The sequence below is a fragment of the Nothobranchius furzeri genome, chromosome 2 (assembly GCF_043380555.1).
Source record: "Nothobranchius furzeri strain GRZ-AD chromosome 2, NfurGRZ-RIMD1, whole genome shotgun sequence".
Lineage (NCBI taxonomy): Eukaryota > Metazoa > Chordata > Actinopteri > Cyprinodontiformes > Nothobranchiidae > Nothobranchius > Nothobranchius furzeri.
In genome coordinates this window covers 138,346-143,742 of record NC_091742.1, presented here as the reverse complement: position 1 = coordinate 143,742, position 5,397 = coordinate 138,346, and positions in this window count along the sequence as shown.

The window sequence follows — 5,397 nt, the reverse complement described above, 5'->3', positions numbered from 1 at the left end:
GTTGGAGAAATGACAGAAGTGACAGTGTTATAAACTGAGGTCGACTCATCATCTTCATATAGCACATGAGCATTGTCAGTCTCTTTAAGGGACTGTTGGACAAATGTACATTAGCGTGGTTTTTTAGCATACTTCTTTCATTGCTGTAGCACATTCCAGTTAATAGTTATTGTTTTTAAAAGGCCTTTAACCCAAATAAAATAAATAACTTTATATACAAGCTCTCTGGTGCTATGCACTGGTCAAATACAACTTTGAATTTTATTTTTCCTAGTTTTTTCATCTTTTCACATCATCCCAGCAAGGAGTTTGATCCCTCAATACGATCCATCCTTTTGCATTTTTGTGTAAAATGAGACTTAGTTTTAGGGGTTTGAATGTGAGATCCCTGCTACATTTGGCAAGGAGGAGTGTCCGGAATAAAACCTTTCTTAGTTTGGGATGAAGCCAATTTTTCCTCTAAATCAAAGCATAACAACCTTTTTAAGAGTATCTGAAAAGCTTTTTTCCTTTTTGTTATCTTGGGAAGCAGGTTTTGTGAAGCAAAATGACATCCCATTTAGTTATTTTTGTGTTAAATGTTTGGTTTTGTTTAATTTTCCATGTTCGATTGTGGGGAGAAAAATCTCTCACCGTGTTTCTTCAGTTTTATTAATCTACAGCCAATATCTTATGTCTTTCTCTACAGTACAAAGGAGTGTGTAATGTCTGTGTGAGAGAGGTAGAAATTTGAAATTTAAATTGCTTCTTCTCCCTCCGGCTCTCAGGCACAAACTCTTAGAAGCAGGTGTTTAATAAGTTATTCATTCTGAATATTTATCACTAAACAATAGAATGTAGCATCAGAGAATAATGCGGTTTGGAGGAAAAAGAGAAAAAAGTGAGGAAAAAAACCCACCATCCCTCATAACAAGCTGAGTGGTCAGCAGGCCACCTCATCCTGGACAAGCCCTGAAAAATGACTATCTGCCACTTTTGTTTACAAAGGAACTGTCATTGTAAATGGGAAATATATATATATTATTTGTATTTAAATCATTTCAAATAAATTGTTTTAAACTAGCTGGCCTTTTTTGTTTTTACTCTGAAGGGCGGTTATCGATGGCTTTAACAATGGTGATTAAAATGAAAACAAAAATCTTTTTTAAAATCAGTCCAGTGTTAATGTTGGGCCTCATTTTAAATTAGATAAAAAATGGAGTTTGTTGCTTAAGTGAGGAAAAAGTCTGTTGACACATGGACTTCAAAGCATTTTTAACAAATGTTTTTAACAACCCTTTGCTGGAACTACCCTCAAACAAATGTGTGTCTCAGTTACTGGTGTGGTACAGTGGAACTCAGAAAATAATGTAAAATGTTGTTCTAACACTTTTGAATTGAAGTATCAGTATACGCAGAAGCTACTCAAGTTGTATAAAAATGAATGTGGAAGTTAAATATTGTTACATGGAAAGGAAAAATGTACAGTTGATACTAACATTGGTAACGCTGTTGAGGTTTGAAGAGTAATTGTGTTTTATCGTATTCGGGCATTGGTCAGTCTGCTAAGTTTGTAGTAATATTGAAGTAGGAAGTGGTGGGAGATCGTAAGACTTTTTCTTCATCTCACTCCTGTTCTATTGTCATGGAAAGTATTATGTGAAATTGTGGCATATTTTTGAATATTGCCATGAAAATAGAATAAATGTTCTAATTAAAAAAAAATATATATATATACAGTGGGGCAAAAAAGTATTTAGTCAGCCACCGATTGTGCAAGTTCTCCCACTTAAAATGATGACAGAGGTAATTAATTTTCATCATAGGTACACTTCAACTGTGAGACAGAATGTGGAAAAAAAATCCATTAATTCACATGGCAGGATTTTTAAAGAATTTATTTGTAAATCAGGGTGGAAAATAAGTATTTGGACACTTCAAACAAGGAAAATCTCTGGCTCTCACAGACCTGTAACGTCTTCTTTAAGAAGCTTTTCTGTCCTCCACTCGTTACCTGTATTAATGGCACCTGTTTGAACTCATTATCTGTATAAAAGACACCTGTTCACAGCCTCAACAGTCAGACTCCAAATTCCACTATGGGCCAAGACCAAAGAGCTTTTGAATGACACCAGGAAAAGAATTGTAGACCTGCACCAGACTGGGAAGAGTGAATCTACGATAGGCAAGCAGCTTGGTGTGAAAAAATCAACTGTGGGAGCAATTATCAGAAAATGGAAGACATAAAAGACCACTGATAATCTCCCTCGATCTGGGGCTCCACGCAAGATCTTATCCCGTGGGGTCAAAATGACCATGAGAACGGTGAGCAAGAATCCCAAAACCACACTGGGGGACCTGGTGAATGACTTGTAGAGAGCTGGGACCACAGTAACAAAGGTCACCATCAGTAACACACTACAACGGCAGGGAATCAAATCCTGCAGTGTCAGACGTGTTCCGCTGCTGAAGCCAGTGCATGTCCAGGCCCATCTGAAGTTTGCCAGAGAGCACATGGATGATACAGCAGAGGATTGGGAGAATGTCATGTGGTCAGATGAAACCAAAGTAGAACTTTTTGGTATAAACTCAACTCGTCGTGTTTGGAGGAAGAAGAATACTGAGTTGCATCCCAAGAACTCCATACCTACTGTGAAGCATGGGGTGGGAACATCATGCTTTGGGGCTGTTTTTCTGCTAAGGGGACAGGACGACTGATCCGTGTTAAGGACAGAATGAATGGGGCCATGTATCGTGAGATTCTGAGCCAAAACCTCCTTCCATCAGTGAGAGCTTTGAAGATGAAACGTGGCTGGGTCTTCCAACACGACAATGATCCCAAACACACCGCCCGGGCAACAAAGGAGTGGCTCCGTAAAAAGCATTTAAAGTCCTGGAGTGGCCTAACCAGTCTCCAGACCTCAACCCCATAGAAAATCTGTGGAGGGAGTTGAAAGTCCGTGTTGCTCGGCGACAGCCCCAAAACACCACTGCTCTCGAGAAGATCTGCATGGAGGAATGGGCCAAAATATCAGCTACTGTGTGTGCAAACCTGGGAAAGACCTATAGTAATCGTTTGACCTCTGTTATTGCCAACAAAGGTTATGTTACAAAGTATTGAGTTGCATTTTTGTTATTGACCAAATACTTATTTTCCACCCTGATTTACAAATAAATTCTTTTAAAATCCTGCCATGTGAATTCATGGATTTTTTTCCACATTCTGTCTCTCACAGTTGACGTGTACCTATGATGAAAATTACTGACCTCTGTCATCATTTTAAGTGGGAGAACTTGCACAATCGGTGGCTGACTAAATACTTTTTTGCCACACTGTGTGTGTGTGTGTGTGTGTGTATATATATATATATATATATATATATATATACAATAACTACCCAGCCAACATGGCAGCAACTCCATTCATGAAAAATATTTAAGTGACTTAGTTGTTGGTACTAGATGGACTGGTCTGAGTATTTCTGAAACTGCAGATCTACTGGGATTTTCACCCACAACCATTTCAGATTTATAAAGAATCATCATAAAAGAGAAAGTATTCATTGAACTGTTGTGTATCAAGACACCTTGGTGTCAGAGAAGATTGACTGGTGTGGCTCAACTGCACCGTTTCCTGCTAAGTTCTGCCGAACAGCATCAACATGTTGAACCTTGAAGAAGATGGACTCCAGCAGCAGAAGACCACACCAAGTGTCCCTCCAGTCGACTAAGAACAGGAAACTGAGGCAACAATTCAAACAGGCTCTTCAGAACTGCACCATAAGAAACTGGGAACACCCTTTCTGGTCTAATGACTCTTATTTCAGTTGGTCTATCCTTCTGTTGGTGGTGTGATGATATTCTGGCCCCACCTAGGACCCTTCTTGTACCATCGAAGTCTGCTTTTAAACACCACAGCTTGCAGTAGTATGGTGTCAGGTTTCCACCAAAACCCGTGCAAGCATAGCCAAAACCCGTGCACGCGTATAGTACACATCGTGTGTGCGAACGGGACTCGCGCGTGGAGGTTAGAACTCACGAGTGAAAATATACATGGCAAGGAGGTCATTTGTACACTGAGAGGGAGCAAACTGTGTCTGTGAGCGCACAAGGATGTGCACAAGTGACAAACCTGCGTGCGCGTGTTGGGCAACGAGCACACGGCAGAGGAAAACATGCGCGCGGCAGCCTCACTGCGCGTGTGGCAGCCTTTCTGCACGCTTGGTTTCTGATTCTGCTCGCTCGGCTGTTGGTAGTTTTGGCACTCTGAAGGCGTGGAAGAATTAAAGGGCCAGAAATTGAGCACTTGAACTTTCAATTTGAGAGCAGAATTTCATATCAAGAGACCAACTTTTTAATTTCAGAATAAGATTTTATATTATTGCTCTCAAACCTTGTAATGCTTGCGCTCAAAATGTCTGCTCTCTTTCAAATTCACTCTGTTTTCCTTCAAATCTTTGTTTCTGCGCTCAGATTTAACCTTCTTACACTGGTATTGTCTTCTCACGTGACAGCTTTTTCTCTGCAAGGATCAAAACTCCTCCCACAAGTCTGTCCCCTGCTCTCACGGATTTTATCTGCTCTCGCTCAAAACTTAGAAGTACAATCTCCTAGCAACCGCTCAGCCAATAGAAAGACTTGTGGGACTGGGCGGGAACAAACCTCTTTGGGGTGCGCTCGTTTTGACGCTCTGTGGATTTTCCTGTGTGGCTGCCGCACCTGCGCACTAACAGCCTGGCTAATACCCGCCCTGATCTGGAGCGGGAGTTTCACCTGCACCAGCAAAATGGACCAGAACCAACAAGACGCTCAAGTAAGTTATTTGTCAAGGCTACTAGCTGCAGTTTATTCCATAAAATTGTTTTGTTATGCTACTTTTTACGACTCCTCACATTTTATATTACAACAGGGGCACAGCTAGGTGGGTTAGGGTCCTACATGGAATAAAATGTCCGGTGCTTCATCCAGGTGCTGGGATCGAGTTATGAGGGGCTAGATATCTGTCAGGGAAAGATCCAGAAATGTTTTCTAGTGCCATGTTCCCCAGAGTTGGATAAGTGAATGAAAAAGGATTGTTTTAATCAGCGCAGTAATTCATATCTGCCAGCAGTCTGTCTGCTTTAGATTAAAATAAACCATGTAAATTAATGGGAGGTAGTAGCATTTTGTGCACATTTATTGTTTACTGAACACTGATTGTTGGTCACTGATTTAAAAAAATGTCTAATAGGTTTCTTGTCCATTGTGTGATAAAGAATTTACTCAGGAGTCTATACAATTGCATGCCAGCTTTTGTGGTGAAGAGGAAGAGGACAGGTACATGTTTTTACCCATGCACATTGTACACAATATGAGAATTTAATCTCCCCCCCCCCCCCCCCCCCCCCCCCACACACACACATCTGAACAGCATCATAC